The sequence below is a fragment of the Lissotriton vulgaris genome, chromosome 5 (genome assembly GCF_964263255.1).
Source record: "Lissotriton vulgaris chromosome 5, aLisVul1.2, whole genome shotgun sequence".
In the NCBI taxonomy this organism is placed as follows: Eukaryota; Metazoa; Chordata; class Amphibia; order Caudata; family Salamandridae; genus Lissotriton; species Lissotriton vulgaris.
Genome location: NC_141693.1, coordinates 1,225,062,793 through 1,225,090,669, shown reverse-complemented (window position 1 = coordinate 1,225,090,669; position 27,877 = coordinate 1,225,062,793). Strand labels below are relative to the sequence as shown.

The 27,877-nt window shown below is 45.6% G+C and overlaps 1 protein-coding gene across 4 annotated transcripts in view; it reads left to right on the top strand.

Annotated features, from left to right (window-relative positions):
• Positions 1-1,185: 1,185 nt before the first annotated feature.
• The window catches only part of HNRNPC (heterogeneous nuclear ribonucleoprotein C), a 41,108-nt gene continuing 14,416 nt past the window's right edge, over positions 1,186-27,877 (top strand). For 2 of the 4 annotated variants that reach the window (XM_086923049.1, XM_086923047.1), the window contains exons 1-2: positions 1,186-1,323; positions 25,812-25,831. The gene's annotated coding sequence lies outside the window, so the exon portion shown is untranslated. Of the gene's footprint in view, positions 1,324-25,321; positions 26,353-27,877 lie in introns of all 4 variants that reach the window. The other 2 variants (XM_086923050.1, XM_086923048.1) reach the window with 1 other exon arrangement.

Genomic DNA, 27,877 nt, shown 5'->3' with positions numbered 1-27,877 from the left:
TGCCAAAACATGGAACTCACTCCCCGCTTACCTTCGCCTCACCCAGAATCACCTAGCGTTCAGAAAGCAGCTTAAAACGTGGATATTTGACAAATAATCATCCTCCCCTTCCTAAGCGCCTTGAAACCCTCTGGGTATGTAGTGCGCTATACAAATTTTATGACTTGACTTGACTTGACATTCATAATTACACAGATATTATGAAAATGTCACATTGTAATGTCACTCATAATTACACAGATATTATGAAAATGTCACAATGTCACATTGTAATGTCACTCATAATTACACAGATATTATGAAAATGTCACACATAGCAATCTGGCATCCTTGTGCTTGTATCCCCCCCCCCCCCCCCCCCCCCCGAAAAACAAAAGCTGGGGATGAGGGTCCCCAACTTCTCTAATACCTTCTCTAGTGGACCATGAAAGCCCACAAGTGAACACCCTCGTCCGTTAAAGGAGGCAAAACAAAATAAAAAAGAGAACGGGGAACGATTATATAAATGTTCTTTCTTGTATGGCAGCTATCGAGGTGTGTTCTTCATTTATTTGTAGCATTCTTAAATTGAAGATGGGATTTGCCTCTTATAATAATGATTATGATGAGGACGAGGGACGCAGATGTGATAATAGTACAATGTGGGTGCAATTAACCGTTTCCGATCCACATGCACTATTTCATTTGAAAATGCATGCTCACTGAGCGATAAAATGGCGGATCATCCGCAGTCGATCTCCCATGATTCTAAAACCCCGACCAAACACATGCGCAAAAAAAAAAAAACACGGTAGGAAACAAAATGACATGGCTCAAGGTTTCTAGATAACGTCACCAGCGCGGAGAAAAGAGAACCCCGATTGGAAGCATGACAAAACCATGTATAATTGACGTGAACATCTAGCCAATAGGCGTTAAAGATGAGTAGATTTAACCAACTATCTTTCTATAAAATTCGGACAGGGAAGTCTAAAGATGACGAATCAGGCTACGATGGGTATATTTTACCGCCCTGTTTCAAGTTTGGCTGCAGAGTAAAACCTCAATCCCCGCCTCAATTCTGTCCCGCGCTAAATTCTCTGTGCTAATTAGGCCTGTAATTAGAGTGACTTGAGATCGTACCAATAGCATGACAGATACCAGTTAGAGGGCAGGGCAACGTTAGAGTAGTCCGAGGACAGAGCACCGCTGCGGCCATTTTGTGACGCATCTGTTTGTAGGAAAACGACCAGTGATCGCTGACGCCGAGAGGTTCTCTAACGGGGTACAGCAACAAGACCGAGGCTCGAAGAACAACAGAACAGCCGTAAAGGCTTAACCCCGGTGAGACGTGATGGGCAAGGAAGCCTGTTGCAGGGAGTGTTGTCTCTTTTCATGGGGTATAGAAGCATTTAGGCGTTGAGTAGTAGCAGGTTGGTCTTTGGTTTATAGCGTAGTACGCCGCCTACAACGGTTAGTTTTAAGGTGTATTGAACAACGTGCGTCAACCTAAGAGGAACCGAGGTGCTTGTTGTGAATGTAGATTTTCTGGCTTTAGGTCGAGAGATATGGTACTATGTATATTTCGCGTCATCAGTTTGATTCAGTTCGCAGTTCCGGGTTTCCTTTTACGGACTAGCGCATTTCTGTTGTGATGGCCTCGCACTGTTCTAAATAACATTTCTGAACGGTAGATGGTTAGCAGACTGTCATTGACCTCCTCCTCTCCCCCCAACCCCCCCCCCCCTTCAATACCAACGCTTGGTCGATGTTTGTAACTAAATACCGATGGCGATCCAAGTTTAAATTAATAGCGCTCTTGATTTGTATCCTGTTTCTGAGTGAGTACCTCATCCAGGCCAGTTTTTATGTAGTCTTTCTGGAGCTTGTAATTCTGACTTGGATAGGATTCACAGGACTACATCTTTCAGATTGCAAAGCTAGAATCCAGACGCGTCAAACTTAGTGATTTTTTATTTTAAGTCCAGGTCTCATCCTGCTCTCCGGTCGATGTCGCACTGCAAATAAGTACACACAGGGAAACGCTGTGCAGCACGTCTTTCTGCCTCCGGATGTCCGTATCCTTGCCCCGTAACATCCTTTACGTTCTTGTTTAATCTCCATCAGAGTACTGTCACCGACTGTGCGGTTGCCTGCACTCCATCCCACATCTCTGCCCTGTGCTGGAGAGCATGCTATTCTCTTGTGACTTCCCGATGTGTGCCCTTTTAAATGTAACGAGCTGATATTTGGACCAGTGTGTGCTTCCGGGTGCACGGAGTACGACCCCTCAAACGCTTCTTAGGAGTCAAGTGTTGAAAGTGGTTTTGTTCCCTTTTCTTTTAGGTTGCGTATGATTAACTCAGTTTAGCTTCGTGTATGCAAAAGGAACAACGCCGGGGTTTTAAGTGGGGCGAAGGAGAAACCCTACATATGCTCTGGTCGAGGAGGGAATAAAGCAGGACGTTTGGCTTACAACCCGGTCCCTATAGGGCAGAGGCCTTTAAACATTATTATCGACACCTCCACTTTATGCTAAACATTGAGTGGCCTGACTGATCACAATGGGTAGGGATTATCAGATTTCATGGGCTCTTTCCTGTAGGTCACAATCTACTACAAATGTAAGACTTCTAACGGAACAAAGGCATCAAACAAACGCTGTTTTTCATTATTGGGTGCTAAGATTCTCTACACTCTTTGGCCAAAATGCAACTGCGGCAGCTGCATTAATGATGGCAGCGGCCCTGCATGGGGACCATCTCCTATTCTGTGTTTTTTTTTTTCCACATCCACGCAATGCCAGGCCATCACTTCAATCATGAAACATGTACCTTTCAGAGAATAAATTAACTCTTGCATTTTGCTGCACCCTTATCTCCCACTTCTCATAGCAAAGGTGCACTCTGCTGCAATGCTAGTAGGGACAATGAGCCCCTTTGCCCCACTTCTTGGTCGAGCCTGGGCAGCGCATGGTGCGTTACGAGAGAACACATTCGTTTTTGTTAGGCAGGGGGGAGATTACGTGATTTGCCCAGAATCCCAGGATGTTAAGTCATTGCCGAGATGCAAGCCCAGTTCCCCGGATTCGAGGTTGACCGCCCTAGCCTCTAAGCCAACTCCTCTCGTGCTGTATTGGACTATGTTCTTGGAGTCCGCCTGCTCTCTGGCCATATTTGTCATTGGCTTGTCGTTGTCCTTTTTGTAAATGCTGGCTTCTGATTCGTTATTAGGCCTGTTAGTCCCTCCTAGGTATCGCATTGTCTTCATTTGTAGCTTCCTATGAGGATGGCCCTTTTAGTTTGGTTGTTAAAAGGTACGTTGTCTTTGGTCTGTTAACGCTATTTTCTGCAATGAGTTTCTCTTACTGCAGAGGGTCTATGGTGCGCAGTTGTGACCACTGGCTTGTTTTACTCATAGTAAACGAGGAGCTTTACAATGCCAATAGCTCAAACTTGTGTAAATGTGAGACCTATTGCATTGCAGATGCTTGTTAAAGTGAGCCTTGCATTGTTGTGATGCAGTGGGCCACTTGGATACCTGGGCCCCAGTGCAACGTCTTCACTAATAATGCCTACCGCTTTGCAAATAAGGCTCTCTGCTATCCCTCTCACTCGCATCTGATACACCACCCAAGGTGTCTCCTCTGCTTCAATTTCTCATTCTTCCTACATGCTGTCACTTCGAAGGCTCTGTACACCAAGGGCTTTCTGCTGCTCTTGATCTAGTAAAAAAAAAAAAATACAACAACCCCACCACCAGTCTTGCTCAGGACTTGTTCCATGTTTAGCAAGGGTGACTTACTTGGGCACTAACGGTAGCAAGGAGTTGGGCCCCAATGCCACTTTTTGTAATTTTCCTAGCAGGACAGGTTGAAGGGCCTTCTGTGATGAGAAGTAGAGTTGGATAGTTAAAGAAGATACATTCCATATAACCAGAGTGCTTGCCTGCTTGCTACCTGAACGAAATGTAAATGTGTGACATTGGTTAATTCCCTTTTCAGTTAATTCCCCTAATCGTACCCTCCAGGCTTTCACGGTTTGCTGCGAAATCAACACTTATGTAAAAATGCTGCGATTTTTACAAAAGCGCCCACAGTGTTAATGCAGACGAAACACCTAACAAACAGAATACTGCTTTCCATGCATTTATGATTAGAGATCATTTTCGATTCATAAAGGGATGTAAACAGTGCCATGTTAGGTGGACTGTGGGGGATTCTGGGATAGGAGAAAGACAATAATATCCCATTTAATAGAGCCAGTGAAGTTGGGCAGCACAAATGCATGCCTCCAGGGCATTTCATAGGGCATACAATGAGGTGGAGAGCTCAGTTCAGACCAAAGAAGGAGCTTTGAGGAGGTTAAGATGATTAGTGATAAAAATCAAGCTGGAAATGAAGGAACGGAAGTATAGAAAGATCAATGTGTAAGGATCTTTCTAATTTATCCTGTGAATCATCTTTTTTAATCGTGGTCCTGGTCTGTCAGTCAATCACTATGGAGCAAAGGGTTACCTTAAGAAATAAGCTGGGTTGTTGCCCTATTGCAGAGCTAACTGTGAAGGAACAGTGGTTCTGCAATGGTTTACACTGCAATAATAAAAACCTCCGCTTTCTTTAAAAAAATGATAGTACAAGGAAGTGCAGCAAAATCGGTCAAAGTTTAATTGGAGAAAGTTAAATCTGAAGTTGAAAGCAAGGCACATTGATTTCAAGTCTGTTGCCCCTACCTAGACTGCATCTCTTGAAAGAAGAGTAGTTAACTGAGGTAACTTGCAGCTCAATAAGTTCCCAGCACATCTTACAACAAGTTGAGGAAGTTACTTTAGGGGCTAAATTGAATACCACAACTACTGTTTTTTAAAGGGTTTATAAATAACCATTGCATGTGACTGAAGGCATCAATGCCCAGACAAGAGAAACATCAGGGATAATTACTTTATTAGGCAAGAGCAACCAATAATGCCACCAATTGTGTCAGAAAAGGGTAACCCAACATTGAGCATGAATGCCAGTTTGTTGTCAAGAGCAATGCACACTGTTGCTGCCAGCTCTCATAGAATAGTACAGACCCTCCAGGATTTCTCGTTTTTCCGGGAAATCAGCACTTTTGTAAAAATGCCACGATTTTTACAAAAGTGCCCACGAAATCGGCACTATTGTAAATAAAAAAAAATGCTGCAATTTTTTACAAAAGCGCCCATGGTGTTAATGCAGCGGCTTAGCCTGATAAACTAAATACATATGGGCTGGGTGGACTGAAGGAAATGTAAGTGCATAAACTCCACCAAAATCTGTTATTGAAAGGGCGGATGCTAAGCACTGTACTATGGAAGGGAAAGTCTCAGATTTGTAAATGAGGATCCCAGTAAATGTTGTCGCTCAATAATCCGTTGGGCCAAGAGGTAAATGCAACAGAGGAGTTGTATAAAAAAAGTAAGGTGGAATGGCAGCTATGTGTAGATGTGGCACCCACTCCCAACCCGCTGAGGTAGCAGCACTCCTACAATCCAGTGAAATGCCGCTCAGCTGGACTCAATCACGCTGCCCCAGCATGTGCTCGATCTGCCCCTGCTGCTGTGTTGCTTTAACGAGAGGAGAGAACAGCAGATGGACTTAAATACCCAGACCCTCCGGGATTTCGCGATTTGCCACGAAATCAGCACTTTTGTGAACATTCCGCAATTTTTGCAAAAGTGCCAGCGAAATCAGCACTTTTGTAAAAATGCTGCAATTTTTAGAGGCGCCCGCAAAATCACTTCTTTGAGGTGGAGGCAGCATCTGATCTACTGCCCGGCTCAATATAGTGAACCAGAAAGTATGAAGTGTGTGAATGCAGCTCGGTTTTCTGCTACGTTTGCAGTGACAGATTCTCATAATGCAGAGAGGACATGATTTTAGGGGGCTTCCTAATTGGATCAAACAATTTTTGGCTGGAGCATTTCGTAGACTTGTGTAGCACAAGGTATCCGTCTCACTCCACTTAGGATTTTGCATGTTAGTGAAGCGTTGCACTTAGTGATTGGATTTCTGCTGCCTATTGTATATGGACAGTGCAACCTGCTTAGACTGACGGGGGCTGGCACTGCAGTGCATAGTGCGGCCATATACACTGGCATGAGACTTGCAAGAGTCTTGTGAGTGCCTGCTATAGTTAGGAAGGTGAGTGCCTAATAACGAAAAAGTAGTTTTTAGGAGGAGTATTGCGGCGCAGCTGCATGCTAAACGAGAGGCGGGGCTCAGGCCTTACAGTGAACAGTCACGAATAGCGAAGACAACGTAGTAATTTCAGAATAGTGTAATGTTGGCAGGTGATCTTTGTGGGACGGAATAGGTTGGAGTGTGTCCGCATGGGGTGGAGGAGGTGTGGAATGGTGCCAAAATGGTTGTACAAGATGTTAATGATACACCTCTGGTTTCCGTGGAGCAAAGGGAAGCTACTCGTCTTTGCCATGCCCCGGTTGTACGGCTAGTTCTGTACCACAAGAGGTATCTCGCTGTAGATGTTTAGGTGCTGTGCCTATATGAGTGCTTTGTCCTGTTACATGTGTGTGCACTGATTTATGTAGACACTGACAATAGCGATCTCAATGAAGGGCAGGGAGGGTTCAGCTGAACCTTGACCGGAACATTACCCTTGCATCCCTTGGCCCCTTTGTTGCTGTAGTCTGCTCACGTTTGATGAATGGGGTTTGTGGTGAGCTGCGGGTCAGGAAGGACCCCAGATTTGCAAGTTCTCTACCCTATATTAGCTAAAAAATGAGCTGCATGAGGAGTAACTGTTCCATACCTTGCATCCCAAGCAAAAACTAGGATTGACACTTGTAGGGGACGTTTTATTCCCTGGAAAAAGCGTGGTTTACAGTGCATCTTGGGGTCCTCTGTCAAACAGCACCAAGGCATAGCCAGGGGCTTTATGCAGGTACAGGAGTGAACTTAGCCGGCAATAACTAAGAAACTGAGGAAGTGCGCTCTCCTTTGTCCACGCGTAACAAACCCAGCTCAATCCCCGGTCTGGTTGATGCTGCAAAACCGCTGACCGCGTCAATTGTAAAACAGGACTACTCGCCTGTTATGGTCTCAAGTTGCTCATTGGGTGGAGCGGATCTGCGGTTCAGTCGAAGAGCAAGGTCTTGAGATCCTTTCTGAATTTAGGCAGAGACGGTGATTGGCAGGGATGAAGTCAGGGAGTTACAAGCCCCCGCATCAAGGTACAGAAGGATGTGCCGTCCAGAAGGATGTGCCTCCAGCTGTGGTCTTGTGGACCCATGGGGTGAGGGCCAGTTGGGCAGAGCATAAATGCTTGGTGGGTGTGTGGAAGGGGAGGCGGTGCTTAGGGAGCTTTCACTTGTGGACTGCTTCCTCTCTTCCATATCCCAGGTTGCCTATTCAAAGTGGAATACTCTGCTAAAACAGTTTCTAGTGATTTAAGGCTGAAAATAAATGATTGAGTAAAATAAAGGGCAGCAAAAAAAATCTTGGTCTTGATGCCAGTGATTTGGAAAGTTTGCAAAACACTTGTGCAGCATAGTATGAGGTTGGGCTCATGTCCATTTTTATTGTTAAAATGAAGACAATTAGTGCAGTTTTATAAAGCAGAGGCACTGCTCACTGGCAGTGGAGCACTTAACATGAGTACCAGATTACATTACGTAAAATCAAATTAATTTTTAGGTTGAAGCCTACCAGACCTTGTGCTGTCTAGTTTGCTAATGACATCTTGGGGATATTCAGAAAGCTTCACTGGGACTGCATTCCACCCATTGCTTACCATTTTTAGGTCTCGCGACCTATTGATGTGCGCAAGCGCATCGAGCGGAGCGAGAATTCAAGTGGTGAAAACATCGTCAAACTAAGGGCTTTCAGCCCCGCGGTTTTCAGGAAGTTCACGTGAACAAGCACGCGCATTCAGGGCCAGCCCAGCACATCAAAGGGCTTCTCCCCCCCTTTCATGGCCGGCCTCAGGCCGGCTGTACTGTTTCCCAAGCCCGCCCCCATCCTGCACGCATCTCCTTTCACCATGCCTGCACTCTATACAGCCCAGCACATCAAAGGGCTTCTCCTCCCCTAATTATTCATGGCCGGCCGCAGGCCGGCCGTACTCTGTTTCCCTTGCCTTGCATGCAGTGAGAGGAAACAACCCCCCCAAGACCCACAGCTCAAAATTGTTTAAGAGCTGTACATAATATCATGGTTTCAAAACTAAAATTTCACAAACTGTATATTACCTTGCCCTGTACTTTAAATATTCAGGTTCAAAATAGTGTTTGACTTCGGATTTCTTCCTTGGGTTTACCCCGGTTACCTGCATATTCTTACTTTTTGTTCCTATTCCTCTTTTCTGCCGCAACATGTATTTTAGTACAGTCTATTTTTTTACTAGGGTTCTGACATTACAGTATTTTAATGTGACACCAAATGCTTCTATAGATTCATTATAGTTCTCGCCTTAGAGAGCCACACCTCCTCCTTTGATGTATTAGTTTCATAACTGTGCATTGCATTCCAAGCCTCGTTTTGAGCCACTTCTTGAAAGCGCATTCTTGCTTCGGACAGTGATGGTCGCTCGCTCGGTCTTTCACAATACTGGGGCACGGACTCCAGAAGACGCACATCAAATGATCTAGCTTACTGTGGGTAATCTACCCATCTTGGCCTCTTCTTTCAGACGCTGCTACTCCGGAGTGAGTAATAACAATGTTTGTGTATGCCTGGTACGCTTTCCTTTTCACTCGTCATTCATTTGTGATGGAATACATTTTAATTATTTTTCTCCTGCCATTACAGACTTAAATTCCAGAGCAAGAAACAGAAGGTTTTCACCCAAAACTTTGGGGCGTGCATGCGCACTTGTTCATATAGGACTTTGAATGGTTATATCCATCCCTTGTCTAGAATGGGCTTTCAGGTACACTCCTTTGGATCTTTACATTAATTACACATCGACTACCATTTTTGACTAAATCGACTCCATTAACTAGTACAGATATCCCCTCCGTTTTCGATATCCTGAGCACTAGCGCCGCCAGTGACCATGAAGGATGCTTTTCCTGGACACCGGAATGAGCCATGGCAAACAGTCTGAGGAAGACTCACGCCGCACTGTACAGGAGGTATCGGTTATTGAACCATGGACTGCTGAAAAGTGCCTGCAATTCTGACCGCAGCAGCATAGGCCCCTCCCCAGCTCTGAGCACTTAATCACTCGAACGGATGGTGGCCGCTGAAGAAAGCAGCTTCATGAAAAGGAAAATAAAATCAGGCCATAATGCACTGAATTGAAAGATCAAACTACGCAACTACTTAAAAAAAATGAGGACGATCAAATGTAGGGTGCTAGTAAAATCCGAATCACAGCCTTAAACGTGACTTTTAGTCTGCTCTCCCAATGATTTCCACTGTTTAACTTCGTCATGGGGGGGGGGGGGTGTTTAATATCGCCACATCAAAGGCATCAATCACCCTCCCACAGGCTTCCCCAGCGCTGCCCCGCCCCCTGCTTCACGGCCAGGCCATCTGTTCCCAGCAGCAGCATTTCTCCTGCGCCAGGCCACATCAAAGGCTCTGTGCCACTTTCACCCACACAGCACCACTATCACCCACGCAACACCACACTCACCCACGCAACGCCACTCACCCAAGCAACACCACTCACACACGCAATGCAACTCATCCACTCAACCCCACTCATCCACTCATCCCCACTCACCCACGCAACGCCACTCACCCACGCAACGCCACTCACCCACGCAACGCCACTCACCCACGCAACGCCACTCACCCACAATGTGCAGTGCACAATAGGTCTCGCAGTAGGAAAGTTGGAGCTATTGGTTTTGTAAATGACAAAGCCCTTTATGTTTTTAAAATGAAAACAAAAATAAAAGGCATTATTTGCAATTGTAATAGCTCCAACTTTCCTACTGCGAGACCTATTGGCAACGCCAGTGCTTGTTTTGTTTTAGACTGTCTAGCTTGAGAGTTCGTCCTTTCCCTTGCCTGAAACCTATTTACTCTATTAATCCACCAGTGCCGAATTTCTGTAAACCGGCCATAAAATCTTGTTCTCGTCACTCTTGCTGTGTTCCAAAATAGGTTTAATGTCAGCATCTGTCTTCCTGGGAGCAGGTGTTCTTTTTCTTTCCTTTCTCTGCTTTCAAAGTGAGAGGATATGTGACAGTCCTCCTTGGTGCCCTTGTGAGAGGTGCTGCAGGCTGTTATATTTTTTTTTGTCAACTGGCTACGTTAGTTGTACTAAAGATTTTGTTTTCTAGCATAAAACCAAATAGTCATGGTAATTTTAATTGATGATGTGTTGTCTGTAATGGCAGTGTGCTACCACACCATGCATACTCAACTCTACAACGCTGCACTCTACTTTGCACTACTCCACACTGCCGCTTCACTCGACACCTCTCTATTCTATGGCAATGCACTCTACACCACTGTACTCTTCACTGGTGCACACTATACCAATCTGCTCTGTTCCACTATGCGTCAATGCACTCTACCACTTTACTAAAAACAAATACTGACAATCTACTCTTCACACCACGCTGCAACACTGCAGTCTATTCTACACCATTGCAATCTACGTCACTCTATTCTGCAACACTGCACCCTCTGTCACTCTACACCACTCTACTGCCCTCTCTCTATCACCACACTCCACATCAATACACTATAAGCCAGTCCACTCTCATCACCACTGCACTTTATGCCTCTAATCAGCACAACTCTATTCTAATCCAGAGCATTATACCTACTCTACTATGCACTCTGCAAGACTGCACCACTCATCATCCTCATCAAAATCCTTTAATCGGTATTTTAAAAATACCATAAAAGTACATGCTATGCAATTAAAATACAATAAAATACAGTTCATCGCACATTACATTGGAGACAATTTGCCGGAAATGACTTCAGCACAGCCCTCTTGTATTCCTAAGTAGTAAAGCAACCTTGATAAAATTCGTAATACATAAGTGTCAGGGGATCGCTGGCCCTTTGCAAAAATAAAAGGGCAACCTTGGCGTGTCTGAACTTAGCCTGCACCACTCAACTGTACTTTATTCTATCCCAATGCAATCTATGCCACACTGTATGCCACAATTGTTAGAAGGCAGTGCCTGGCATTTGACCTCTATTTGTAGCATAGCAAATGTGACAAAGTAAATCCAAAATATTAAAGCTGTTTATGGCTGACTGCTCCAGTGGGTAGGGGCCCAGAGTTTGGGGAACGCTGCCTTAAGGCATTCCATGTTGATGTAATCTGTTTACACTTCATCCAGGATTCTGGTGGTTTCTCCCTCCCCCTCCCCCCCCCCCTTCTGTTATGCAATAGATTACTCTAGTATAGTGCATTCTGAGTCTATTTCGCTGCCCCTCCCCCCCTCCCCGCCGAACTTAGTTTGTAGGTGGGTATTTGATGGGACATGAGAACAGCAGTGTCAGACACTCGTTTAAGCACTTTAAATTCTTAATTTTTTCTTCAGAAAATCATTAGTGTCGTATAAATATTATGCTGTGGTTGTATGGCGTGTCTGCATGCATTAACAAAACCCAATTGCTGGTCATGTTGCGCGGTGTTCAAAGCATGTGAGCGTGGTGTACATATTTTAAGCCATACCCTCTAATCGCCTAGACACAACACCTCTTTGAAAATAATTATTTTAGAGCTCTCCCTAGCCTTTCTTGCAGCACTGTAATTGTTCCACCTCTAGTGTTGGGTGCTGTCTTGCTCCAGATCATTACGAACATTGACTTAAGTCCCGCACCGTAGCCCACCAAGTCAGTGTTTTCAGATGTTTTCAATGGCATGACAATTATTCACTGGAGATGGCCCCCTTAATGAGGAAAGAGGTGGTGGCAACAATGTTTAAGTCTGCTTTGACAGTGTATTTGCCACTATGCCTTATGCAATGAATTGGAAAACAGCTTTAAGAAGCACTGCTTCATAAACTGCAGCTTCGTCCAAATGTTAATTACCTTGAATAAAGCGTTTAACTGGACAGTGACCAGGGCCCCTGGAATTACGTAATGCTGTGGCTTGTTCTTCATTGAGCACTAGTGAATGATGCTGTTGCAGAAGGTGGGATGTTTATCGTGTGATGAATAGACTTGAAGGCTGCCAAGAAGCTAAAAGCCGAGCTGGCATGAGTGTATTTCGCATGTTGACTGCTTCAACAAGTGAATTCTTCATACAACAGATGGCATATGGGATTCTCAGGGATGTGGATTTGCTTTAGCCCGACGCCCAGGACATATTGTTTGGGGCTAGGGCAACACGTTTTCATGTGCATTTTGTCCTTGGGACAAGTAGGCCCAACCCCCTGCTCACAAACCTTTTGTCTGCCAGTGTGCAGTACCACATTATGATCGGGGAAGGGCACTGTCTGAAGTTAAGGTAATATTTTTGTCCATATGTTAATGCTGTTCAAACTTGTATTTATGGTTCAATAATTTAACGCCTTTATTATTAGGGTGAGTGCTCAAAGTAAATGTTTTAAGCTCTGACTGCACTACTGACAGAGGTTCCAGTATAAAAATATGTACAGACATTTTCAAAGTTTAACAATATGTTGCTATGGATAATGCTCCCAGAATTCTCTCTGCTTTGTTGGCAAATATTTGCAGAAGCTTGAAAGCAAGATTGATGATTCTTTGCTTTCGAAATAAAATGTTCCTAAAAAAGCAGGGAATAACATTTAGCTAAACTACTGTAAAATTTCAGGTACCATTTCTTTGCAGCATCATTTAGTAACATGTTGATGCATGCTAGTATTTCCCAAAAATATTCATATTGGTAAATCATTGTAACCAGTTTCCACAAGATTATGGGAAATAAAAATAAACAAGCATTGGCAAAGCCAGTAGGTCGGAAATTGGTGGTCAGCTTGTTTTGGCTTGGATTTTGTCAAAACCTTATTTGTGTGGGAGCTGCCGGGCTCTCAACATTAGCCAAAGCAAAAATTGTTTTTTCTCAAAGCACACACTACCAGTCGTTACTGGCACTTGACAAAACTACTGTTAAGCTCCTTGTGGAAGAGCTCATGCAAAAATCTGAGTATTTACAAGTTCACTTTCCCTCCAACCTCCTTTTTTTCCCAACTCTGGAAGAAGGTTTAAGTCTGCCATTGCCTGGAGTAAATTTCCACATGTATTGTAATTGCATTTATATAGCGCTTACTACCTACCCCTGACGAGGCGACAAATTACTTTTTCAGCGAGTAGCATGCTACTCCGGGACCCATAGAGGATTAGTGTTGAATTATTATAGTGAAACATGCAAGAACATTTTAAGTGGTGGATAGGTAAGTCAGTTATTTGCATTTGGAATGATAGCAGATTGATAGAGGAGGAAAAAGGTTTGTATTTGTATAGCGCTTGTTACCCCTGATAGGGTGTTGACACATGCTATTCAGGAAGCCCATAAAGGATTAGTGGTGAATTAATGTGGTGAATTAATATGGTAAAATATGAAGTAATTTCATTGGTCAATGTTAGTCCGTTATTTGGAGTGAGAAGGCTAGTGGAGGGATAAAAGGGTAAGAAAGGTTTGCATTCATATAGCACTTGTTACCCCTGGTGGGTTTTGAAGCGCTTTTCTGGCGAGTAGTACGCCACTCCGGAACCCATAAAGGATTAGTGTTGAAAATGAGTATAGTAAAATATATAGTAATTTGAGTAGTGGATGGGTTATTCAGGTAGAGAAGGGTATATGGCGGATAGAGGGAAAGAGGTTTATATTTATATAGCATTTGCTACCCCTGATAGGGTTTGAAGCGCAAATAGCACGTTACTCTGAACCCATCAGGATTAGTGTTGAATTAGTATGGTGTAACATGAAAGTTAATTTTAGTGGTGGATATGTTAGTCAACTATTTGGATTGAGAAGGGTAGGGGAGGGGTAGAAAAGAGGGAAGAGTTTGGAAAGGTTTGTTTTAGGGGATCAGTATAGTAAAAGAGGTGTAAGATGATGCAGGCAGGGGTAGAGTAGGAGAGTCTAGAAAGGGTTATTTTGGGAGCATAGTAGTGGTATGGGATAAATGAGTGGATATATTGATAGTTATAGGATGAGAGATAGGGTAGTGCATTGGAAGAAAGGCTAAATTAGAAGAAAGTGATAAATATATAGATCCATATGTAAATTGAAAGTATATAGATACATATAGGAGGAACGTATATTGGGCAGCATTTCTGGTCCTGGTCGGGCTGGAACAGGCTCAAACAGGCAACTGCCCTTGCCCTCGTCCTCTCTGCCCTCGTCCTCTCTGCCCTCGTCCTCTCTGCCCTCGTCCTCTCTGCCCTCGTCCTCTCTGCCCTCGTCCTCTCTGCCCTCGTCCTCTCTGCCCTCGTCCTCTCTGCCCTCGTCCTCTCTGCCCTCGTCCTCTCTGCCCTCGTCCTCTCTGCCCTCGTCCTCTCTGCCCTCGTCCTCTCTGCCCTCGTCCTCTCTGCCCTCGTCCTCTCTGCCCTCGTCCTCTCTGCCCTTGTCCTCTCTGCCCTTGTCCTCTCTGCCCTTGTCCTCTCTGCCCTCGTCCTCTCTGCCCTCGTCCTCTCCTTTTATAGCCCTAGTAATCAGGTGACTCCACCAGCCAATGGGAACCCTAGCCCTAACACTAACCAATCAACACTAGCCCTAAAATCTAGAACCGATAGACCAGGACCTTACAGCCAATCTTGGCCCTAATCCAAGCACCCAATCAGTTAAAAAACCCAGATCTCTACATCCAAAAGAGGCCCTAGCCCTACCAGTAGTCCCAACCCAAGTCCAGGCAACCAATGGCACAGGAAGGCCAAGTCCCTACTTCCAATAGAGCCTAACCCTACTTAGTCCCACAACTAGTCCAATAGAGAGCCTAACCCTACTCTTAGTCCCACAACTAGTCCAGCAACCATTCACACCAAAGCCCTAATCACTGCTTCCAATTTAAGGTCTAACACTAGCCCCACCCTACTCCCAATAACATAGGAAGCCCTAGTCCCTACTACCAATAGAAATTCTAAGCCTAGCCCAAGTCCCAACCCTACGTTGATTGACTCACAGACCCAGAAACCAATCAGAACCCTCAAATACCCAACCATTGAGGACACTAACCCTAATCTTATAGAAACACTAGATACAACCACCAATCAGTGTACACATGTACCAACCACTAGCAGACCATATGAGGTCCCAGCAACCTTAGAAAAGGTTTGCTGGCCAGGGAGTTGGAAGCTGATTCTCCTGTTCAGAATCTCCTAGGAGACAGACCGGCTAAATCCACACTTTGGACTTCTGCAGGTAAAGGCCTCACTAACTTGAAATCTAATAATACTGTTTGAATACAACTTTACTCCCTCTCCTGGCCAAAAAACGAAGTGCACAGTCCCTAGTAAGCACAGTTTAAACAGCTCACAGAAGCGCCCTTTTCTCTGTTGCTGGATAGGGGGGGGGCTGGTTTCACTGGCTTGTGAACACAAAATAGTGGCTGGGGGTGCACTGTTTTAACATACAGGTCTTAGCACAGAGCAAAGGAGAAATTTGGAGGGAAAACTGAATGGTCACCAGGAATGAGAGGGATAAAGTGTTTGGACTGCAAAACCCACAATTCAGCACGTTAAATGGAAGCAATCATGGGCAGGAAAAAACACAAGTTTAAAACACAAAACAGGTGATAAAATATTCAATCACAGGCAGGTTAAAACTACAATTTTAAACTGCAACAACCACAGGCAAAGACTGTAATTACAGAAAAGAAAAATCGTTTTTTTAACAGCTTTTGTTTTGGGAAAGAGACGGCACTAGTCTGCCTTCTTACAACTTCCTGGACTCTGCAACTTCCTGGACTGCAATCTGGGGCACAGGTAGGCGGCAACTCACAAGATGGAGTAGAATAATTTGAGGTGGACCCAGCAAAGCCTTAAGGCGCCTGGGCAGGTGTGAGGAGAGGGCTCAGAGTTGCCTGGTAGCTGGATAGCCAATCCCCAGTCCTGGGTCTGCTGGCCTGGGAGTGGGGACTGGGGAGCTGTTTCTCCTGTTCAGAATCTACTAGGAGACCGGCTCAATCCACACGTTGGACTTCTGTGGGTAAAGGTCTCACTAACTTGAAATAAAACAATACTGTTTGAATAAAACTTTACTCCCTCTCCTGGCCAAAAAAAAGTGCAGTCCCTAGTAAACAGTTTTAACCGCTCATAGAAGCACCCTCTGATTGTATTTATATAGCGCTTACTACCCCGGACGAGGCGTCGAAGCACATTTTCGGCGAACAGCACCCTACTCCAGGACCCATAGAGGATTAATGTTGAATTAGTATAATGAAACATGCAAGTACATTTTTAAGTGTCTCAGTATGGGTAAAGACCAGGGAAGAGCTGTAGAAAACCCTTAAAAACATGCAAGTTAGTAGGTTTGCAGAGACTCAAAAGGGCATTCTAACCCTGAAATAAATGCTTACCACTACCTTCAGCCCCAGTACAGGGCTCGAAAATCGTAAAAATTGCACTAGAGGTGCAGATCTAGTAAAGTAAAACTTCTACTTGACCCAACTGAAATGCACTTGACCTCCGACTCTGAAAGCTGAGCAAATGTGACAAGTTAAGATTTAAAAGGATTTTTATTGCTCATTCTCTCATCAGTTGCTCTGCTTTCAGAGACAGAGGTCAAGTGTCAGTTTGTCTTCCTACTCGCCATAAAGAGTGAGTAGGACCTAAAAATAGCTCATCCTAAGCTTACTCGCAAATGCAAGCAGGTGAGTGTATTTTTCAAGCCCTGCAGTATGTCTATCTGCGAAAACGTGGCAACATAAAGGGATTGCAAGTATTCAAGCACTATTATGGTATGAGCCCTGGCATAATTGGAGGCTATATCAACGTTCATATGAGATTGCTGCCATAATTTGTTGCGCACTACATGGAACCAAAGGGACACCTGGGTTTTGTTGCAGGACAAGTAGATTTATGAAGCAACCTGTCCCATGGACCAGTAGATATTTTGCCAAGTTACATGGAGGAAACGTGTATATTGGTGTGAATGGTTGAACACTTTACTTCAAGGGACCGCCGTGTTAACAGATGCCACTGTGGTTTTGTCGTGACTGCGCTTGGGGTGAATGAAGATTTTTGGGTTATAAAAGTAAGAATTGCTGGGGTTTTCTCTAGGTGCATTCAATCTGCCTCTTTTCTATTCTGTCACTTGAGATGGATGATTGGGCTCTCACTCTAGAGGAGTGATCACTCTAGAGGAGTGAGTAAAAACTTACTGGAATGTGGACTATAGTAATTTGTAGAAAGCAAAATTATTTGATTATGCCAAACCTCACTTTGTTCTGTGACATGGGTATAGGCAGCAGAAATCTAATTAGTTTACCATAGTTCTGCTTCGTAAAAAACACAAATGGAAATACAGGTGAATTCATTAACATGTTTGATTGCTTCCTGTAGTACAATTTATTTATTTTATTTTCAGAGTTTTATATAGCGCAACAAGATCTTTGCAGATATCAGAGCGCTTTACATAGAAGAGTACATGAGGGAACAAAGTCAAATAGGTAGGTCGATAGTTCACAGAGTACAGAAGGGAACATGAGGGAACAAAGTCAAATACGTAAATCAGTAGATCATACAATACAAATAATACAATTGGGTGGCTGCAAAGCAGTCAAGTGGTTGATAAGACAGCTCGTACAAATAGATAAGTGGTCAAGCAAGTAGTAAAGATCATCGCAGGGTGTTGATAGGGTTCGAGATAGTAGTACAGGTGAATTTAGCCATGAGGATAGCTTTTACTTCTTTTTTGAAGAGTGTAGTGGAAGAGAGAAGCCTGGTTTCGGGAGGGAGTGAGTTCCAAATCCTAGGCGCCATTCCTGAGAAAGAGCGCTTGTATGTTTTCTCCTTCTGGAATCTTCGAGGTTTCAGCAGAAGATTGTTTGGGCCTCTCGTGTTTCTGGTTCCCCCAGAGATTGTCAATTTCTGAGCAAGGTAGCCGGGTGAGTTTAGGTGTACAGCCTTGTGTGTCATGCAGGCTATTTTCAAATGTATTCTGGCTTCAAACGGCAACCAATTCAGGGATTTCAAGTCAGGGGTGATGTGGGAGTGCTTTTTTGACCCCGTGATAAGTCTCGCTGCAGCATTTAGAGATGCTTTTAGTGGTGCGGTTGTAGTTAGTGGGAGTCCGCAGAGGGAGGTGATGCCGTATTCAATTCGTGGGATGACTAGTGCTTGCACCGCTGTTTGGAAGTCTTTGGCTGGGAGGTAGGGTTTAAGTTTCCTCAGAGTATTGATCTGGAAGTTCGCTCCCTTTGTAGCTTTGCTGACATGTTGCTGCATGTTGAGATTGGTGTCGAGTGTTATGCCTAAAGATTTTGCTGATTCCACGATGGTGGGTTGGACATTGAGTGCGGTTAGGAGTTTAAGCCAATGTTGAGTGGTGGTTATCTTCGCTGGAGGTGCGATCAGAAGGAACTCTGTTTTCAGGGCATTGAGTTTGAGGTGATTGTCGGCAAGCCAGGATTGGGTGCATCTGATCGTTGAGTTCAGGAGCAGGATGTCATTGGGAGATTGCAGTTTGAGGTAGAGTTGGGTGTCATCGGCATACATGTGAAAGTGTACATTGGATTCTTGTAGCAGAGTGGTGAGCGGTTCCATGACTAGGTTGAACAAAGTTGGGGATAGAGAAGATCCTTGGGGGACGCCTAGCGTTACAGGTACTGGCGTGGACATCAGGTTGTTGCTCTTGAATTTCTGCGTCCTGTTGCGGAGAAAGGAAGTGAACCATTTGAGGACAGTTCCAGATAAGCCCATTCTTTTGTTTAGTAGTTCTATTAGATTCTCATGTTTAACGGTGTCGAATGCGGAGGAGAGATCGAGAAGGATGAGGAGGCAAGTGTCATTTTGGTCTAGCATTTGAAGTGCGTCGTCAATTATGTGAGTCATAGCCGTTTCTGTGCTGTGTCCTGCTCGGAAACCTGATTGGTGAGGGTTGAGGAGATCGAATTGCTCAATGTGTTTAGTCAATTGTAGTTGTGCACATTTTTCCAGCAGTTTGGCGAGAGTGGGGATATTGGTGATGGGACGGTAGTTGTTGAGATCCGCGGGGTCGGCTGTTGGTTTCTTTAGTAGAGGTGTGACCTGACCAACTTTGAGGGAGTCAGGTATGCTTCCTTGTTGGAGAGAGCTGTTGATGATTTTAGTCCAGAGAGGGAGAATCAGTGGGGTAAAGTCTTTTACTGCGAAGGCAGGGAGGGGGTCCGTGAGGTGATTGGAAGGTTTCAGGGTGCTAAGTAATTTGCCAATTTCTTCTTCCGAATATGTGTCAAAGGTTGACCATGTCGCATTGTTTTTTGGTTCAACGGGTGCTGGGCATTTGGGTTTGGAGTAGAGGCTTGCGTCAGTGAGGAGATCGCTTTTTATTTTGTCGTTTTTTTGGATAAAGAAAGCAGCGAAGTCTTCACATGAGGGTACCACACTCCCAGTGTTGAGTGGTTGTGGTAGCTCTTTGGATTGTGATTTGATTAGCTCAAACAGTTTTCTCGGGCGGTTCTTTGCTTGGTTAAGTTGGAGGCGGAAGAAGTCCGATTTTGAGCGTTTTATTTTCCTGAAGTAGGCGTTTCTCTTCTTCTTCAACTCTTTTAGGTGCATTGCAGAGGGGGCTGATCTCCAGGTCCGTTCTGCCATTCGCATGTCTCTTCTATCTTCGTTGAGACTCCCGTCGTACCATGGTTTGGAGATTTTAGTGGCGACTCTTTTTAGTTGCATAGGTGCAGCCTCATTGATTATCGAAGTCATAGTGTTGAGATAGTGGTCAGTCAAGGTTTGGACGTCCGAGGCGCCTGCAGGAGGGAGTAGGAGATTGCAGCTGTTAGGGGGCAGAGAGCCAGGGTTGAGCTTTTTCGTGTTTCTTTTCCAGACCTTGGGCTTGGAGAGCTGCACAGGGTTGACTTTGACTTTTTCGTTGATAAAGAATGTGATAATGTGGTGATCTGACCAGTCACAAGGTTGGATGGATTCAAGTTGGATGGATTGCTCCTTGGAGATGATCAGGTCGATGATGGAGCCTTTCTCATGGGTCGGGCTGTTGCATATTTGGGTGAGGTTCAGGGCATCGAGGAAATTTTTAAGACTGTTTACCACTGCGTCGCTGCTGTCATTCCAGCGGAGGTTGAAGTCACCCAGGTATATTTGGGTGAGCTGGCGACCGGAATTGGTTGAGATCATATCCATGATTTGTTGGGAGAAGGTGAGGTTGTCCCTGGGTGGGTGGTATATGCTGTGCAGAGTGCATATCGGTTTGCCCTCACTGATGATGTTGAGGCAGATGTATTCACAGGATGTTGGGGATGGCAGGGATGTGGAATTGACTTTCTGAACAGAGAGGTTGTTCTTGTATATGCATGCGATTCCGCCACCTATTTGGCCTGTTCTGTCGAGCCTGATAATGTGGAAGTTGGGAGGAACCAGAATGTCCATTATGGGTGTCGAGGATTCAGTTAGCCACGTTTCAGTCAAGATGATTAGGTCAAGGCCCTGCGATAAGAGGAGTTCAGCAATGGCTGCTGAGTGTCTCGTCGCCGATCTGCAGTTGAGAAGCGCGCATTTGAGGCGGGGTGTGTAGAGGGTGTTAGATTGTTCTAGCGAGAGAGGGACTTCTCTAAGGTTAGTGGGGATGGAGGCTCTGCTGTTTAATGTGGGTGGTCTAAGGGGATTTGGGTGTATCGTGGGAATGTTGCGGTGTGGGGTGCTTGTGTGAGTTTGTGGGGCTGGATCATAGGAGCGTAGAAGGGTGAGTGTGTCGAGGTCAGAAGAAGAGTTGTGGGTGCGGCGAGGGCGGTTGTTGCGATTAAGAGCTGGGATTGATGTCAGCTTGGGGCATAGCTGAGTGCGAGAGTTGGTCTGAGAGGTGGGGGACACATTTGGCGGGGAGGTGTGGACGTGTGAGGCGTTGCAGGGGCGATGCTGAGGACTACGGGAATTGCTGCGCCTATGAGCAGGGTTTGAAGCCTGGTGTGGGGCGTGGTGAGGGTGGGAGACCGCCGGGGGGGAGGGAGGCAGGCTGGGATGGGGGGTGGAGGTGGCTGGGTGGTGTGTAGGACATGTGGAGAGTCGTTCTTTGATGTCCTGGATGTCTTCTTTGATCTGAGTGAGGGTGGCCATGATGAGTTCCATCGTAGGGTAGGTGGTGGGGGTGGCAGTCAGGGGTGATTGGCTGGCCAGGGAGCTCGTGTGCAGGCGAGGGGGAGGGCTGGTGTTCAAGCAGGTCTGCGTTGTGTTGGAGCGTGGGATAGGGTTAGGGAGGTGAGAGGTTCTGGACTGTTGGGGAGTGGATGGGATAGGGAGGAAATTGATGTTGTGGGTGGGGGCATTGGCGGTAGGCGTGGGGGACAACGTGTAGGCTGGGAGACTGGTAGCTGTGTTGGAAGGAGGATAGTAGGGGCTGAGAGTAGGAGGGGGGGTGGGAGTGGAGATGATCCTGTTAAGGGGAAGGGGCGTTAAATTAAGAGAGGGAGTACGTTCTGCGCAGTAGATTGGTGGGTAGTGAGGACTGAGAATGGGGGGGGATAAAAGGGGGGAATTGTCAGAATGCGTGTGATTCTGGTGCTGGACTAAGATGGGAGTGTTAAGTGTGGGGATTGTGCTGTCAGCGCCGAGCGGGGTGTAAATGCCCGCTGTAGGTGTGGAAGGTGTGTTGAGGGTATGTGTGGAGGTCCGGACGTTAGTGGAACGGGCGGCGTATGAGGGGGAGCGATCTATGTCTGAGATGGGTTGCTGAGTTGGGATAGTGAGGTTGTGGGTGGGGGATGGGAGGTCAGGGGTGGTAGGTGTGTCCCTGATTGAAAAGTATGCAGCTGAGAGGTCATGGTTGGTAGAATTGGGGTAGATATGCGTGTTTGTCCGTGACTTGGAGAGGTGTTCTTTGAAGGTGGGGAACATGTTGTCTAGCAGTTCCAGGTTCTTGTCTGTGGATTGTAATAGGACAATCCCGGTATTGTAAATAGTGATGGTGGCTCTGCCTGGAAAGACCCGGGACGGGGAGATGGAGAGAGTTTGGCTGTGTGCGGATTTTCTCGTCGAGGAGACGGTGAGTAGGGTGAAGAACGCTTTTCTCCATTGAGCTCTGCGTGTGGTGTGGAAGATGATATCGGTGTTCAGGGATCCATTAACCGGTGAAAAGTAGGTGCCAGCGAAGGGCTTTTCCGAGTGTGACCTAAGGAAGTTGTGTTTAAAGCGTTTGGCGGCTTTTTTGGTGAGTGATGGTGGATAAATGATTTTGTATGTATGTTTGCCGATGGGGTCCATGTTGCGTTGCAGGATTAGGTGGGTATGGGAGGATGCAGTAGTGGACTATAATAGTACCAAAGTGCAGAAAGACAAGCTTGCAGAAACGGGTGCAGACAGTTGGAAACACAATGATAAGTCACAGCAAGCAAGATGTTATAAAAAGTGACACTAGTACTCAGCCAGCCTTTCCAGGCTATGAGAGTGAGCAGTAGGGCAAATACATACGGTAATTAGTAAGGTACAAGGTGTAATAATAGGCATAATACTGATAAAAAATAAGGGTGGGGTACAATGGGTGAGTGCACTATACTATAGTTGATAATATTGATATTGGAAAGGATCCAGATACACAATTTACAAAACTCAAAATTCAAAAATCGAGGGTGCCACTGGTTGTCTGTTCAACTGGTGTGAGGTAGAAATCTGTGCATTTACAAATGTTCAGAATACAAGTGAAAGTGGTACTCGTGAGGGCTCCAATATACGAGGTAATAGTCTGTGCGTACAGGTGTTCAAAATACCGATATAGGTGTAGTACTGCAATGATGTGTAAACTCTCTTGCCTATGTAAGGTAGTAATCTGAGTAATACAGATGTTTAGAGTAGAGCTAGAGCGTACTAATGCAGTGATGGCAAACACACTTTCCTGTATGAGGTAGCAATCTGTGTAGTACATACATTCAGATAAGGCTAAAAGGGCAATATTGCACAATATAGTAATAGGTAGGCATTCTTTCATATATGAGGTAGTAATCAGGTCTAAACAAGTAATGAACTATAGTGAGTATAATAATATATAGACATAGGCCGGCATTCTGTTATACTAGTCTACAATACTATAGTCCCATAGAGGCTGGAGACTAGACTAAGATGGCCGCCAAATAGTTCAGATCAGGCAAGTAGTCCTTTGTTTGTTGCTAAGCAGGTTGGGAGTAAGAGAGAATAGTCCTCTTTTTGCTGCTATTGCTCTGAGCACCGGGGAAGAGATTCCACTTCCTGTTCAAGCAACCAGAGCTCAAGTCTGGCTGGGAGTCTTATCTCTATGTGGGGGAGTTGAGCTGAAGGGGCGCGTGGAAGATAGAAGGTATGGGGGGATTTATTGTTACAGTTTTATGGCCCCCGCCATTTTGTACAAAGGGATAGAGTTTTTCAGTGAGTTAGGCTTTTCAAAAAGAGAGTCGGTGGGAGGGAAAAGTAAATACCTGAGTTTTGTGATTCAGTCCCTCTTACCAGCAGAGTTAAATAGAAGCATTACAGAAATCCATAGTTGACTTCCTTCCCCTTCGTGGGTGTATGTGACTGGTTAAAAAATGCATCCCAGCCGTATACCGATGTCACGGGGGGCAGACTTCGGTGTTCCGCCGCCCCAACTGGTCCTAATTTTCTCCTTGTGATTGTGAGCTGTGTTAGCTCTCACGGCTCCGCTTCGTGCTCTAGTGACCCCCGTCGTGTGAGCCATCACCTGTGGTCAACGTCCCTCCCTGCTCTCCCGACCGCTCGTGCTCCTCTGCTGCGGGGGGGGGGGGGGGGGGGGTCGCCGTGACCCGGTGCTGCCTTTTCTGCCGTCGGGCCCGACCATCGACCGTGTCCGGTGCTTCTCCCGCCTTCGCCCTGGTGTCCGCTGCCCCGCTCTCATTCCTCTACTGTGGCGGTGGTGCAAGGGGTGGGGGGGCTCCGTTGTCTTGATCCAATGTTGTTGTTGTTGTTGCCTCAGCCCCCTTCGGTCCTGGGGTGTCCGCTGAGGTGTATCCCTGGTTCCCGATCACCGCTTCAGTTCGGGGGTGGGAGGAGACACTCCGGTGTGCGTTCTGTTCCTGGCTGTGTCGTGGGGTCCGATGCTCCGCTTTGTTCCTGGTGCCCTCTGCCCCGCTGTGATTCCTCTTGCTGCGGCGGAGTTGCAAAGGGGGTGGGGGGGCTCCGTTGTCGGCTGGCTCCTCGCTGCTCTCGGTGATCTCCTGTCGATGCCGGTGCAAGTACACCGAGCGGCGTCCTCAGCAGCAGACAGGGGGATGTTCCGAGGTTGTTGTTGTTGCCTCAGCCCTCTTCGGTCCTGGGGTGTCCGCTGAGGTGTCTCCCTGGCTCCCGATCTCCGTGTCTGCCTTCCGTTCGGAGGAGGGAGGGGACACTCCGGTGTGCGTTCTGTTCTGTCCCCGGCTGTGGAGGAAATCGGGTGTCTCTTGCGACCGACCCGAGCCTCACTCCGCCTTGTTGTTGTTCCGCTATCCCAGCACGTTCCTCCACGGACGTTGTGAAGCTGGCGGGTCGCGGCGGTGTCCAGAACAAGATTCCTGTTCCTGGGGAGGTCGGTGGCTGCTGCTAACAGGGATATACCCACTTAAGGGATCCCAAGCACGGGGAGCTCCTTCGAGGAGCTCCTACCAGGCGGCCATCTTTGGTTTTAGGACTGGATATAGGACTGGATGTGACCGTGATTAGAGTGCTCTTTTCAAGTGTAACTTTCCAATCAAAGCGCTTACTAAAAGGCACAATGAATTGCCAATGTACCTAGAACATGACATGAGAAAGAAATACTCTTGGAGCACACCCAAACAAACTCCCTGTCTTGTATAGAACTGGTAATAAAAGGCATGTAGAGCCAGACCTAAAGACTTTTTTTTTATGAAACTTGGTGTATCATTTATTGGGGATGTTATGATCTTTGCAAACTGCATAACACTTAACTACTGGTTTATTACCTTCAACTCTTGTACAGTTCATACCTGTAGCTTGCTTGTTCCCTTCCTCAGTGTATCAACTGTTCTAAGGTTCTTCATCTGCTTTTACTCCTCCACCGCCTAGACTGCGAGGTGCTTGGAGGATTCCTTAACCTTGGGCTTAAGACTGGGTTGGTGTGAGGTTGGCGCTGGGGTAGCCCTTTTAGAATTGTTCTGCACTTGGTACAGGAGATGTAGGTGGGTGGACCTCTTGGTATGTAGATGAGCTTGTCTATGGACTATGGCTACGTTGTCGTTATGGGCAGGGAGAGGGTGGGATCACGGTGTCCCCAATCTGACATTGGGCAGCTATTGGTGGTCTCTAGAGTAACGTTGACTCAAAATCTTCCCCCTTCTCCTTTCACAGGGCAACAAGGTGATCGGCCCCCTGAATCCAGCTCACTGGAGCTCTCCGAAGCCCCCTTCCCCACCCACAGCCCCTTTAACCCATTTCCCAAGTGCACTTTTTAGCTCTGTAGTCTAAAGCAGTCATGAAGCACAAACACGCGCTACACCCAGAGGGAGCTTCTCTGAAGTACCTCGTTTATCATTTTTACAGTTTTCCTCAATGGAGTTGTTTGGATGATGTCATTTTCAAAAATGGATATTTATTTTTAATTTTAAATTTTTTTTTCCACAGAGGGGTTGCGTGAAGCGTAATTGCAAATTAAACCACCTTGATTTCTGGTGTTAAAATGTATATAGCTTCTGAAATCTTCCACACACCCCAGGTTTTCGGGGGTGCCGGAATCACACAGGAAAAACAAATGTTAGATTTGATGCATTTTGCAAGTATTTTTGTTTCAGTCAGATTTTTCTAATACGGAATATTTTTTATTTTTTTTTCTTTTTTACAGTTTTTTGATCGTCTACTACAGTAAGTCTTCCTTTTATTTTTACAATTTTTTTTTTTTTTTTTGCAATTTTTCCTGCCTTTCCAATTCCTTTTTATGGTTGTTGTTTGTTGTTTGCTGCTGGTGTCTCTCAATGACTGTTTATTTTTACAGGCCCTATTTTTCTGCCATTGGTACAATAGCCATCTGTGATTGAAGTAGCTGGGGGTAGATTTTTAACAATTTAAAATCACTGTGAAACCATTTTCTACGTGCACCAGAAGCATATGAATCCGCTTTTTTAAGTCTCTGGCTTTAGAATGTTAGTCTATATTTTTCCTACATATTTTTTTTTTCTTTTGAATGTGCTCTGCTGGTATTGCTACTGTCACCAAACCCATTCTCACAAGCCCTACCTCCCAGACATAGTCCACGTCCTAGGACCCCTTCTATCCTTCTCCCGCCCTTGCTCTTCCTCACAATGCCTCCATGGCCATCCGACTATCTGCAAGCAACAGAACAGAGCATGGCCATTGAAGTGGACTGTATCCTCGCCAGGGAGATGGTAAGAGGGGTGCATACGGGTGAGGGTACCAGGCTAGTTAGTTCTCTCCAAAGATGTGTAGTGAAGGATTGTTTAGAATGGGCTGAATGCAGTCTTAAGGTTTTTTTGTATAATTAACTGCATGTGTGGTTGCATTAACAATTGTGTAGGTGAATGAGATTTACGTATTTTCTAATTAAAATTGCCATATCAAATTTACTTAATAGCAAGCCTTCTTTAATGTCATGTGTTGCGTTCATGGTAGTAATTAGTTTAATATCTTTATTACAGAAGCCACCCTGTACCCTTTCTGTTAGTGAATATGTAGTCCTGGTTTGCAATATAAAATGGTTTTACCCATTTCTGCCCTTTCACATACTGGTGGTGCAGTTTTGAGGACGTCTCGCTATTGTCTGCTGTGCTGCCCTCGATTTAGAAAATAATTATTTCCATAAAGGTTACATTTTTAGAGCAGTGAGTAGTGTCTGATGATCTGACTGATACTTCTACCAACAGATTCCCCTGCCTCAAATGTCTTCCAAGTGAATGGCTGGATCTGGAAAGTTCAAATGGCTGTCTTTTGCTCCAAGTGGGCACCTCAACTTGGGAGTCCAATCTGTGCATACCCTCACAGAGCTGTATACGGTCACTCCTGAAGCAGTAATGCTTTTATTTTTATTCTCAGTCCTTCTTAGCTTAAATATTATTGATATTTCCACAAGCAGATGGCTCACTCAAATCTGCACAATATCCTAATTGCAATAACTGATCATGTGAAAAGTTTGTTTGCTACGGCGATAAAGGAGCAGGAGGTGGAAACCATAGCTTTTATTGGCTGGAGCCCATTGCTGGTCCAAATTCACATTTCCTACCGATTCCTGCTCGTCTGACCAGTAGATCCTCGCAGCGGGCTTCTTCCATGAATTAGTTCATGAAGAAACTCGAAGTACCGTAAAATTATCTCTTCGGATTTGTGGTCTCCTGCTTGGTGCATTGGCCTTCAGTCCGGCAAGTTTGTTTCACATACACTGGCCTCAATGCTGTCTACTGAGCCAGACTTGGTGGAGATGCCATCATTGCTGGTTCTGAGCGCTAAAGCCCCCCATATCTGTTTTCAATGTCCATCTCCTGGTACTAACTCCAGTGATAGTGGCATTCACTCTGACTGTGCTGGCCCTCATCTTCTCCAAACCAGATATTCAGGCTGTGGTCCAGATGTTTGAGAAAGGAGCTTTGCTTCTGAGCCTGACAATCTTTCATCTTCTGTGCCTGCTTAACTCTTGCATTTTACTGTTCAGACCCCCACCCAATTTATGTCTCATCGCCTTCTGCCTCTAAATACAGTATCCCACACTTTGAAACCCAAAATTAACACTTGCTGCTTAGCTGCACCGAAAGTTTTGCTTTCAGCGGGCATAGGCAAGCATCCCCTGAAGGCTTTGCTGGAGTGCCTTGCCCAGGCATTTGTCTGTTATGTTGTGTTAATAATTCTTGCTAGCGCTGACAAATCACACCTGAAGGCTATCTCGTGATACAGACCAAGACC